This window comes from Thunnus maccoyii, chromosome 9 (assembly GCF_910596095.1).
Source record: "Thunnus maccoyii chromosome 9, fThuMac1.1, whole genome shotgun sequence".
In the NCBI taxonomy this organism is placed as follows: domain Eukaryota; kingdom Metazoa; phylum Chordata; class Actinopteri; order Scombriformes; family Scombridae; genus Thunnus; species Thunnus maccoyii.
In genome coordinates, this window is record NC_056541.1 from 9461102 (window position 1) to 9475229 (window position 14128).

Genomic DNA, 14128 nt, shown 5'->3' on the forward strand with positions numbered 1-14128 from the left:
ATATATATTTTCAATCAATTTAGACCATAAAAGTGTTTAACAGGTTTGAAAATAGATTTTGTTGACAGACAATTTAGCTAAATTTAAAAAAATGTTGTCATTGTTTGGGAAAGTAGAAATGGGGACGTAGATGTGAGGAGATGCCTTTGAGTGCAGTGGGAAATTACAGCTCACGTTAAACATACCCAGCCAAGATCCATAATCCATCTTCTTCCAGGAAAACCCCTAAAAAATGGGATTACTTTTTCTTTTTGGCTTAAGCAATGATACTCTGAGGTAGCTGTGGTGGTAAAACATGTTGAGAATAAACTGTAATGCTCCCGTCATATCAGAAGAAGCAGGGGAACAAAGTGATGTCATACTTGCATGCAAGATGGATTTTATTTGTAAATCCAAAATCAGTCACAAACCATTTACACATGTTTTTACAGAAATAAAATAATGGATTTCCCCCTTGAAATCACTGCATTACTAATTAAAACATAACAATTTAAATATGTATATATATATATTTTTTTCCTATTTATTTCCTATTTCATTTTCATTTCTTTTCTTTTTTGTGTGTGTGTATTTATTGCTCTTCGGTCTTATCTGCTTCCTGCCTCACTAGACTGTTTCCCGCACTGCTGTAACTTTGCCCTCTGGGGATCAATAAAGTCTTATCTTATCTTATTTGACAGATTTAATTTACAATAAATCCTCAATGACCTGGATGATCATGAGGCTATGAGGGCATGTTTTCCAACCTCACATAAATCAATAATGCTGCATGCTTTGTCTTTTTTTTTAAATTAATTTCTTTGTTCAATCCAAAGTTGTGATCAGATTTTCAGAAATCAATATTAAGTTTTGTACTTGCTATAGATTTTCTTCATGTCATTTGCCACTGCAACACAACAGCATCAGGTTTGTAGCCTGTGTAAAACTTTGAGAGAGGAGTAAGTAATGAGGAGCACTTGAATGCAGCACACTATTTTTACACCTCCCAGTGCTTAAATTAGATGCTTTCTGGGAACTGTAGGCATAGTTCGAGTGGAAAGACAACTCTTTTTTTTTTTACAGCCACAAATATCAGCACGTTGTTGGTTTTCTTTTATTTTCAGCGGTTTGCATTTTAAGTGTTTAGTCTTTAAGTTTCATGGCTGAAAACTTAGAGCATCCGTACATCAACCTTCAGCGGACGTTCAGTTTACCGATCAACTTCAAACAGCAACCTGTATTTGAATTACACTCTGTTTCCTAGACATGTTGGCCATGATTGATTTGAAAAAGAATGAGACGCATCAGGAACTAATTATCAAATCATCATTTCCCGCCTTACAAGTGCCTGTAAAGGACTCCTATCTGCGCCGGGCTTGTGGACGTGCTGCTGGTTGCCATGGTGCTGCTGGCACAGGCTGCAGGCCAAGCCCTGTTGCTTCCTATAGCATTCCTGGTAATTGAGATCAGATGCTCCTCTGAGTGGAACCTGGACTGGGAGTAACCTGGAAGCATTTATTTTATGGAGAAGATGTTTAGTTAAGCCATGCTCCCGCTCTAAATGAGCCTCGGTGCAGCTCCGGTGATGAATACGATTGGTGAAAGCACTGAAGGCTGGTTCCTGACTTCTTCCTTCCCCTGGATCAGGTTACAGATTAGCAGACTTCCTGTCCAGTTGTGGAACGGGCCAATCCAACTGACGGAGCGGCGATGGGGGTACAGGCGAGGGCATCGTGTGTTATCTCAGATGGGGTTTTTGACAGAGCCCCACAGCAGTGGATCCTTACACAGCCCTTCAGGTATCATTTGTTAAACCAGCTGATTGTAGAGGAGAACAGGCCTCATCTGGAGCCAGCTGGTGGTCCTCACAGGCAGCGATAGGCCAACTTAAAGCTGCAAAGATCAATATTTTTTACATAAACAATGGATCAAATGGCTTTTTATAATGTGGGGAGAATGATCACCCAAGTCTGCAGTTCATCTCAGCTCTTTATAACTGTTTAGTCTGTTTAATCTCATTGTTTTGGTTCTCTACCCAAGAACTTTACTCTCATCAATTGGTTTCCAGCCACAGCAGGCAACAAAAAGCTTCTAAAAACCCTCTGAAAACCACCTGCCCAACACCAAACTGCAGACAGACAAAGTTTGCGACGAGCTGCTGAACATGGGGGAACATTTAGCAGCTAAAGTCTCATTTTTCTCAGAATGGAAGAGTAAATACTGGTCTTGCATTTGTCAAGTCTAGGTACGCTATGCTAAGTTTGCCCTGTGTCTTCTTAATGTGTAAATTGTTTGCAGACAGCTTTATGAGGTAATATGTTAGCCGTGTTTTTAGCTTGTTCCTGCTGCCCCCAAGTGGCCAAAATAATCAATGAATGCATATTTTGAATAAGTTTCCTCTGGTGGACTCGGGGACATTCATTTCAATCAATTGCGACTTTAAAAATGTTGTGAGAATAAATTATGTTGACAGAAAGTTTAGCTAAATTGAATACTTGTTGGTAGTGTGTGTGTTGGAGTGAGGATATGGGCCACAGTGGCCAAAATAATCAATTACATTTATTGATTCAGCTGTAAACACAACATTATCATATTATGGCCCTTATAAAGTTGATATGGTGAACATACTAGCAAACAGTTGACTCTTAACACATCCAGCACATACAGAGCAACATCAGCAATCATTTGTAGTCATGTTTCTGGTAACCTGACAAATGTAAGTCTGATTTTTATTTTCCTTCTAGCTCTGTTTTGGTCTCCACATACTACTGAGGGAAATATCTGGCTCTTTAGTTGCTAAACGCTCCACTATCTTCACCAGCTAGTCACTAACTTTGTCCGTCTGCCATTTGGTGCTAGACAGGTAGTGTACAGTGTGGTTTATCAGAGCTTTTTTGCTGTAAACACTTTGTTGTTGTCAGAAACGAGTTTGATGAGAGTGAGAGACCAAAACAATGACCTAGAAGAAGTTAAAGAGTTCTGACGAGCTGCAAGGAACTCAAGAGTTAAGTGGTAATTCATTGGATTTAAAACAAAACATTAAAGTCGCTGGCCAAAAACCTGGAACAATGAACTGAAAGATGTTACAAAACTCAGTAGAGCTGAGGGGAACTGCAGGGTCAGCTTATAATTCTCTGTGAGTTCATCACTACAAGGCACGTCTCTCACATTAAACATCATTTGACCAGTTGTTGATATAAATATATTGATTAGACCAGCTTTAATAAAGGAGCTGAATATTTTTAGCACTGTGCATACACTCCCTGAGACTTTTTTTAATCAGTCGGTTTGGTTTGGTGGAGCTCACATTGTTCTGTAGGTGAGGTTTTGGCGGTCACAATCCTTTGGCCTTTACACTACATGCTGCAAATGATCAGAGCTCTGTGGGAGGAGTGAGATTTGGAGTCATTCATCAGCTGTCAGAGAGCTGGCACAGCTCACCGTAGAATAACAAGGGACTCCCCTCACTGTAGTCACTCTGCACACATTTTTAGTGTTCACAGTTTCAAGCTTGTAGGCCCCAGCCCGCAAAAGTAAAGGGTGCATGAAACACAAACACATGCGGGTACTTCAGTTTACTATCCATCACTGTGTCACTTGACCAGAAGCTAGCATTAATCTTGAAAGTGGTAAATACATGCCGTGCCACTAGACATCAGAGTAAAGTGTTTTTGTCCAAAGCATATCACCTCTGTACTGTAATGCACTTTCTGCTTTATCACACACTCCTGCCTAATATGGTGAATGACCATCTTGTCAAAACAAATACTGAGGGAGTCCTGGTTGTACTCGAGGTTGTAGATCCTTTCCAGTGCCCCTCTGTTTCCTGTCCCACCTTCTCCTCTTCTCCCGGTTGATCAGAGTGCAAGCGCGCCACCACCAGCCACCTCTCGTTGACACAGTTCGACTCTGCTCCTCACCCAGAGCTGCTAGGATCAACACAGCGGCAGGATATTGCAGTCGGCATCAAACTAAACACACAGTGCGTCCTGGACAAGTAATCTCCACATTGAGCCTATTTGAAGTGACAGTTTACACACTTGAACTCAGAGCTGGCCTGTTTGGGAGGAGGTTGGGTGGGCGATGGAGGGGTATACGTGCACTGACCTAAAGGGTTTTCTGTGATTAGGAGCCCCATTCACCTCTGATTGCTCCGGGTCACTGCAGGTGAGTGCAAGTGGTCGGAAGGAAGTAATTTTCCTTCTGGAGCTGGTTACCTGATTGGGTAAGTAGCTGATCTCTGACACTGACCCAAGTCCTCGAACATATCTGAAGCTGAGGCAAAGAGCTGGATCCTGATCAGAGGCGAGACCACGGCAAGATTAAATCACACAGGGAAATAACAAATGTGCTCTGCTCCTGAAATTGAACCTTGTATGTATTATTTTCATATTTTCGTTGTTATACAGAGTGCTGTGCAATTAACAGGAACCTATTTGAACTATCATACTTGTTGTTATACATATGTTCTACTTCTTTCGCTGCCTTCTGTCCTCACTTATTGTTTTATGACTGAATCTAAATAAAAAGACTTCTTAGGTATCTGTCAGGCAGGTAAACATGTCTGTCCACTCCAACAGGACAACAAATAATATGTAACTTAATCAATCTGATCAGGGAAATCTCTCTTTTCACTTCAAGGAGGAGGTCAAAGGTTAAATTCATCAAAGTGATATAAAAGGAGATTAGAGGTCAGATTCAGCAGCATATTAGAGATCTTGACTCTGGTAGAGTTTCAGCACCTTGCAGATGGATACTGAACTTTTCAGTTTGAAAACCTTAAAGGGCACATATCATGTTTTTTTGTGATTTTCAGTTATTTTTATACTGTTATGATGTTGGATATATGTTAAACATGGTTAAAGTTACCCACTTCAACTTAAGATGAACGTATGTAGAAATGTTCCCAGACAGTCAAAGCCCAGGGGTTCAGTCTGCAGTGAACGCTTACCTCTACTTCCTCCTCGTGATGACATCAGATCATTTGCACATGCCCACAAACAGCCGTCTGTTCCGTAGCCTTTTTGTTGCTAAGGCTGTTCATGTTATCCACTCGTATATTTCGGATCAGATTCAGGCTCGAACATGTACAGATGGATTTGAGGAGTTTCTATTTCGAGTATAGAACGAGGAAGAGAAGTGAAATCTGAGATGCAGCTTCAGGAAGCTAACCAATCAGAACAGAGTGGGCTCATCGGAAGAGGGGCCTTAACGAGACAGGAGCTAAAACGGCCTTTTTGAGACAGAGGCTGAACTGAGGGGCTACATAAAGGCCCAGTATCAGATAAATAATTTTGAATTATAAATAATGCAAAAATAGTCCAGTAAAGCCTCAGAACATAAATATAGACCTGGAAATGTGCATGATATGTCCTCTTTAACAATGATAATTCATTCATTATTTACAAAAAATCACATTCTGAAAGTTATCCGTCTTCTTTTGTGCACAGTAAAAAACTAGGAGCAGCATTTGTAGGAGCTGATCTCCAATTTCAAGTGTGCACTAATCCGTTGTAAGCTTGTGCTGGAAGAAGTGTTCTTTGCTCATTGGTTTTCCGCACAAACCAGTGTCAGTCTGGGATCATCCTGAGCCATCTGTATTGCTGGGTGTTGTCTCTTCTGGTGGTAAAACAAGATGCAATTGAGGATACACTTAATTTTGCTGCGCTCAGTGGCCACTCGAGGGGTTTATACTTTTACCCAGCAAAGGAAAAACATCAGCTCTCTTTCCTCCCTCCTTTAGTAGAATTGATCAGCTGCTTCCTGGCTGTAAATAAAGAGGCATACTGTAATCCACTTGATAAATATCAAGCAGAATACGGCAATCAGCCGAAAGCAATTTGCATGTCTGTGCTCAAGCCAGCGGCTCGTGATTTTCTCTCCTGTCATCTATCATAGACCACACGCTCCGGCCAAAATACACAATACCCCCAAATTGCTGTCATATGGAGTGCAAGCCCTGAAAAAAAGCCCTTCATTTTTCCTTGTCTGTACTTCAAATAAACTTGTATTTGTGAAATAACTGGTGAGAGGTTTTTTTTTTTTCTCTCCTATGCAACATTTCAGAGAGAGGGATGGTGTAATGTGCCATTTCCTTTGTTTGTTGAAAGCTTGGCTGCAGGACTGTAATCTAGATGGGTTTGATCTCAGAGTGGATGCAGCCTGTTGAATGTCGCTGGATGCAGCGCTGGATGGTGAGTCTTCAAATGTCAAACTGATTCTGCACCAAACTCCCAAAGGCAAACATTCACTGTCTCAGTTTTTCTTGTGTTATTCATGTGCTTCCTTTACATCCCCGGCAGCTACTCCCTCTAATTCTCACGCAGACATCATTAACAGGATTTAAACGAAAATTTGGGGGACACTTTCATTCAAAGTCCTGTTCCCAAACAGACTGTACTCAGATCCAACTCTTATCTCGAACATCTAACAATATTCACGTTACAGAAACAAACTAAGACTGCCATGTTGCGTTTAGGCCTCTCTCAGTAGGCCTCTCAACATTTTCCTCCAGCCAGTATTCCAAGCAGAGCATCCATCATCCCTGTTACGTGGCTTTGTGCTGGTTCTCTGTAACATGCAACCATTGAAAGAAGGCGCTATGAATCATTGCTGTTGCACTTTTTTTTTTTTCTGCACCTCACCCGAAAGAATTACAGAAAACTGAGAGTTGGAGAAAATCACGAACAGCATGACATCGACCTCTACAGAAGGTGAGAGTTGTTCATTTTTAATTCTGTTATCTCTAAATCATGTCTTTGTTTATTTATTCATTTATCTAACAGGGACAATACAGATGAACACTGTTAGCCTACATACAGTAACAAGAAGTGATGTAACAGATGTAATGTATACAGACTTTGTCCCTGGTTAGGCTCTTAAATTCAGGTTAAATCAACTAAGCAAACAAGTAGATTAAACTGATTCAGGATGAAAACAACAAAACAGATAAAAACAGTCAAGTCTACATGTGTATATGTGTGAGTATATTGTACATGATTGTAAGCACATAGGCACAAGAAGTGTTAAATGTATATCTACACTAATGTGACAAGCGGATCCTTTTAAAAGCCATTCAAGTTCACATCTTTGTTGTTGTTAAAGCTATTTCACTTGTTTTCATTTCACTAACCTAAATTTTAATTATATTCAAACACACATTATCATGTGTAATTTCCACAAGCTCATTTGGTTTTAGCATGGCCACCAACTGCCGTGATGAGGTTACACTTCAAATTAAAGATCCCCTTCAGACATGTTTTTTTACGAGAAATAAAAATACTCAAACAAAGAAACATCAATTACATTGTAAAACAATCTTTAAAATTACATCTACTCCTTCTCCCTCATTAAAAATCACAGAGCACAGAGAAACATTCGACTTTAAGCAGATGATTGTGAAAATAAACTCTGCACAAACATCATTCTGCACAGTGAAGCTCAGACATCGAACTGAAGGAACAAGAAGCAAAATAGATTTTTGAGTGGGCATTTTAAGGAGGATCTTGGCTATTCAACTTGATTTCAGAAGATGAATGTCACTTTTTGTGGTTTTTCCAGAACTTTGTTTTCATATTTGTGGATACAATCAAATTGCAGAAAAGACAAATTACGTTTCATTTATTGTAATGCATCACATTATACTGCAATTAATATATGGTACAAGCATTAAAATTACTTATTATCAGTTATTGTACCAATGTAATTAATAATCTTAAGAAAAAACATTAATTATGTCATGATAGATAACAAGGTTACTAAGTCTTAAAGCTCCTGAAAACATGGTTTCAAATCTTACATATGAATTTATCTGTTTGTGGCTAAATAAGAAACAAGAAAAGTTAAAGTTTGAAAAAGATATGTGTTAAAATCACTCAATAACTCAGCTAATCTGCATCATCAGGACTTAATTGACAGTGGTCTTGCAGCAAACAACCCCACAAACTGATTGGCACAACACAGTATGTTGTATCATTGTTGTAAAAGCAGTGAAAAGAGCAAATACAAAACAGCATAGACAAACTTCCCTCAGGTTAAATAACCAAAACAAGTTTAAACCTGGAAAAAAAAACATATTGATGTTGGATTCCACCATTCAGAGTAAGGAGATGATTTAGAAAAACGGGTTTAATGATGAGAAAACAGAGTCTGACGTTTCAAGATAACAAGATAATTCATGTGTCATTTTGAGAGACAGGAGTAAAATTAACATTTGCCACCACAGCGGCTCTTGGCTGTTGTACTACGCATAGAAAAAGCTCCAGTAATGTAGCATCAGTAGTGATGACTGACAGCCAAAACCAGCTGAGAACATATTTTGATTAAGAGATGCCAAAAAGTGTCAAAGTCCTTGTGCACAACCTGATGCTGGAACCATTAAAAAAAAAACAGTGTGAGTGTGATTTTGCTCTTTTATTGATTGATTTTCGTATTTATACAAAGAAGTCAATCTTACACAGATTCAACTTTCCAAAAGCAAGAAAAATTTTTGCTTCTGGCAAAAAAAAGTCAAGCCAAGTGATTTTTTTGCATCTCAACTTCACATGATTCTCCACGTTAATCCACTTAAAATGAACAGCAGTAGCTTTTAATAGCGAGGATTTTAAGTTTTTAGGCATGACTTTAACCCATACACTTGGTGAGTGAAGGCCAGTATGTTACACAATCATTGTTATTCAGTTATGACAAAAGGACCCCACCTTAAACCTGCTTGTTTTCCAACATTCAATACCGTAAATAAGGTTTTGCCCTCATGTGAACCCCTCTGCACCTCCACAGCCAGCGGACGACGCACGTCATACATTGTCGACATACCAGCCATCAAACTGTCCACTGGGGCCCATTGGATGAGTCTAATAGCTTTAGCATGTGCTACAGTTTGTTTTTATTGTGGCAATGTGCTGCTTTCTTATTGTTAGTGTGGAACTCAAGACAGCTGCGCGTAAAGGAAGGGCAAGGCTGCAGGACAGAGCGGCCACGCACACACATTTATGGTAGCAATGCTGTGACTTTCACACATCCACAGAGCCACACAGGATGCAGCAGGTGACCCATCCTCAGCTATTACCATTGTCAAAAGGTTGCTGCACAATTCATGTCGCCAGATCTTCAAGGAGGAAATTCTGTAGGGGTGAGGTACAGGAAAATACGAGCAAGAAGTCACACAGTTGAAAGTCTGTTGGATAATGCACTTTTCCACAAATCAAAAGTGCTGTTAATTTTTCATGTACCATTATTACTGTGAAAAAAACTCATCAGTGTTTTATTCATAGTAAAAATAAAATAAGTTAATCTAGTATTTTAAAGCAAGGATTCAGGAGTCTCAACTAAAATTAGACTCATAGCTCACACTATTGTAGTTTTATTAATAACCATGTACGATGGTATTTCCTCTCTCATTGTCAGTTTGTAAAAAATGGCAGTAAGTTCAGTCAGAGACATGTGGACGAGCTGACCATTTATAGTAAATAGTTATCCAGTTAGATGTGGCGGAAAAGGCTCTGCCCTTTGAGGAAGCTCTCAAAGAATCAGCGGCAGCAAGGATTCTGCTCAGAGAACTAATCCCCCGTAAATAAACATACATGAACATTAAATCTTAGTGAAATAAACAATACAAAAAATATAAGGAGGCAGTTAGGGTGGTGTCAGGTTATAATGTCTGCACTGTACACCTGCATGAATGTGATTGGACATTACTAGTCAGCTGCCACACAGTTGTTAATGAGCCAAATGATTGCGATGCATCAATGAAACAGCTGATGCAAGCACAACCTCAGTGCTCTGCCTGATTTAACACCATGTTTCTGTAAAGCAGATGCCAGTCCTAGAAGTCCAAGGGCTCAAAAACGTATTCTTATACTTATCCAACTGGTTTTGAGCCAATTTAACTGAATGTTTGTTTTGGAATATCAAAAATAAACCACTAAAGCCCAGTATCAACAGACATGATAAAGTGGATCTTGTTTTGTTGGGTTACCTAACAGGGACTGGGTTGCTCATTGTAAATCCAATACTAAGTTTGTGTGTAAAATCTTTCTTAAGTTCTTAGTGAGGACAAACTAAATAGTTTCAAAGTAGTGATTTACTAAATCAGGTTGCACCATTAAAACTTAAGAAATGTCTTATCTAGTAGCTAAACATTGTAGTAATGTGTCCAATAAGAAGCAACTGTAACTGTTAATCCTTTGTGAATGTATGACTTTGTTTTATTTATACTCAATCTGCCTGGAGGAATGTGTGTTGAAGAATTAATAGTGTTCACCCAGTTTACAGTAAGAGTGAAATTTCCAGTTATGCTAAGCTAACCAACATTATTTGATCATTTAGTCTTACGTTATTGCCATAACATTTTGTAATGTGAGGTATATTGCATTTTTTTCTGTAAAATGTAATGTCAGGTCAGACATCTCCACCATATTCCATATTACCTCTTTTACTCTTCAATCTAAAGGGGTCAGATGTTAGCAAGCTAGCATTGGCTTGGTTCATTCAGCTAGCTTACTCAACAAGTACACCTGGCAGTTTGTCCGTATAAATATATAGTGACAACAAATTTCTGCGTAAGAACTAGTTTGTGTGGTGCCACCAGTTTTAATTTATTGATGTACATCTCCACTTAGTAAACATTTTTGTTATAATGAGGTTTACAGCCAGGTCGACTGACCTTTAAATCCATGTTAAAAAATTTATATTCTCCACCTTGTTTACATCTTTACCTATTTGTTTTGTTGTTTTTTTATATATATTTTTAATTTCCTTTCAAATAAAATTTTAATTTACATGTATGTTAATTTATGTATTGGTCTCCTTGCACTTTAAATTGCTGTTTGTGTATGAAATATACTCTAAAAATAAACTTATGTCAAAACCTGTTAAGACCTAAATGACACTTTACCTATTGTCTTATTGGCCTTATTTCAGCTGATATTGTGCATAATTTTGCATATTCCTAAATTTATGGGTTTAATCATATTAACCCTGGGGTTAATTAGTATAGTTAGTTAGTTAGTATTCCAGCATGGACGGACTGTACACACTGGACATAGAGAGGGGAAAACAGGACGTTAATAGTGGTCCAGCTACAAAATGTTTGCCCTGGGGCTCCTGAGCAGGTAAATCATGCCATGTCTCCAACTAAAGTAACTGTTAACCTAAAACTACAATGTTTTTTAAGTGTGAGGTTTTCGGCTTGTTGTGTCATATGTGGTTTAACGCAGGTTTTGACAGCATAAAATTCTGGGAAAATGCTAAAATGGTCTGAAGAGCATCAGTGTCAGTTTCAATCAAAACCCCTTGTGCCTGAGCTAATCTGCAACCACACTGGTCACAAACCCGTCAAACTGGTCAAAACTGGCCAAAAACCTTCACTCTTGCACATCATCACTAAAGAGTGATGATAATGGAGGTGAAATAACACTCTTTCCTCCGTTAAGCCCTCCTTCATCTTGACCAGGCCTCTTCCAGTTTGACCCTGCTCCATCTGGCAATTACAGTTAATGCACAGAGCCGCTGAAGTGCATTATACTGACAATACAAGAGGCTGAGACAATGAAATTCTGCTGTTACAGGTAGAAGCCCAAATGCCTTTTAAAATGATCAATAAAAAATTAAAGTGTCATTGATTTCATGAAAACCTTTACTTTGAGTCGTTTTATTCTCTCTGTAGGTGGTGAAAGCTCAGTGATTACAGAGAAAGAAATCTGTGGCCTCTGTGTAACGACCTCCACACAAAGGAAAAGATTCTTCACATTGTCACTGTAAAATCCCTAAAATGTCAACATATCAGAAGACTAAATCTCTTCATATGACTTTAAAACATCAAAAACAATAACACTATGATTGGAATAAAGATAATTTGACAATGAGATATAGCAATATGAAGCTTTAAAGGAGTCATAATGTCTACATTTAGATTCTATTTTATTGTATGTGTTGGTTGGTTGGTTGTTGGTTGGTTGGTTGGTTGTGTTGTTTGGTTGGTTAGTTGTTTGTTTGTTTGGTTGGTTGGTTGTTGGTTGGTTGGTTGATTGGCTGGTTGGTTGGTTGGTTGTGGCTGGTCATTTGGTCGGTTGGTCCGTTGGTTGGTTTTGGTTGGTTGCTTGGTTGTGCTTTGTTTGTTTACAACTGTGTACAACTGATATCCTCCATGTATTGTTATTTATTTATTTATTTATTTATTTATTTATTTATTTAGTTAGTTAGTTAGTTAGTTAGTTAGTTAGTTAGTTTATGTTATATGGTACCACTTTATTCTACGTCCCCCTATTCAGTATTTATAACCAGTATATCAACTGTTAATAAATGGTTTCTAACACACTATAATGCAGTTAGAAGCAGATATAAGGATATTTTAGTGTTAATTATCTTCTTGTGACTTACATAACTTTTCCTATGAAGATATATATAATATTATTACAACTGTGTTTTAGTATATTGTCATTTAGTTTGTTAATATACACTTGGCACCTTTGGCCCCAATAACAGCTCTATATGCATTTTAGGCTTATTTTTTTTATTAAAGGTATCTTTGTGAAGTTACTTGTATTTTGTTGGTCCAAATACACTTTGTTAGGAGCAGTAATGAAGAAAAGTGAGATTTGATTTTACAATATTTAATTGTCAAGGAAGTAATTATATTTTTCAAACTAAGTCTAGTCAATTTTATAGAGCATATAGAGAAGGTCTGCACCGTACTCTTTAATTTACCAAACATTCCCCCATGAGCAAGCACTTGGCAGCAGCAGCAAGGAAAAACTCCCTTTTAACGGGAGGAAACCTCAAGCAGAACTGGACTCTGGGTGGGCGGCCATCTGCCTCGACCGGTTGTGATGAAGGAGGGGAAGAGAGCAGGAGGAAATAGAGCATATACAGCACAATGCAAGTTCCACATAGAGATGTATAGTAATAATAATAATAAGAAGAAGACTAATAATAATAATTGTAGCAGTGGGTGTTGAGCAGGATCATGGGGGCAGCTGATGGCTTGTAATCACAGATCCAGATTATACAGCTCCAGAGGCAGAAATACCTGCAGAAAGAAACAGGAGGAGAGAGGAGAGAAAGCACAAAACTGCAGGAGAGAGAAGATGTCGAGTTAGTAACATGCATTAATGGGACATGAATGTGTACAGATGGAAAGGGAGAGAAGGAGAGCTCAGTGCATCATGGGAAGTCCCCATGCAGTCTAGGCCTATAACAGCATAACTAGGGTCTGGTCCAAGACAAACCTGGGTCATCTCTAACTAAGAGCTTTATCAAAAAGGAAAGTTTTAAATCTACTCTTCAATGCAGAGACTGTTAAACGAAAATAACAGGTAGTGAATAAGCAGCATTTTACTTCTTGGTAAATAATATAATTAAGTTGGGGAAATTCGCAATTTTTAAGTTGACTTGTAAAATTAAGTTGTAGTAATACAAATAGTTGATTTGAAGTAATCACATCATTAAATAATATTTGAGTTGATCAAAAGCAATTGAAGTAATTTATTTAAGTTGGTCCAGCAAATATTTTGTTGATAAACCAGATTAATGTGTAATATCCATTTTTGAGCCAAGTAGAGAAATTATTGAACATGATTTGAGAGTTATTAAGAATACATAAAGGGTTTTCATTTGCATTAGAAATGCATCAGCATACTTGCTTTTTGTAACTATATTTTAAATGTGAACGTTTCAAGTTGTAGCAACAAGGTTTATCTCATATGAGCCTAAATTACGCTTCTATTTCATGTCACATTTCTTTTTCTTTTCAGAGTAAAAAAGACTGAAGGCTTCCTTATTGAGCCTTTGAATTCAAAATTAGCTAAACTGAAGGGAACTTGATGAACAGTGGGAAATCCCTAAAGGAATTCTATATGATGGATAATTAGCATTTTATAGTGTCATCATCACCTAACTCTGCAATCAGCAGTGCTGCAGTGGTGAAGTTATTTCCATAAAGTGGTCGAAAAACTCTGGCCTCCAATGTGCAACCACTATTTTCAGAAAAAAAAAAGATGAATTTGTGGGTGTTTCCAGATGTTTTAGATAATTTCTTCGGTAAATTCATGCCCTAAATACTCCTGCTAGCCTTCAAAAAGGAGGTTAAACCCGGGTCTGCTGGTCCAGCGGGCAGCATCACATCCTGTCTGACTGAACTGGGTGTAAACTT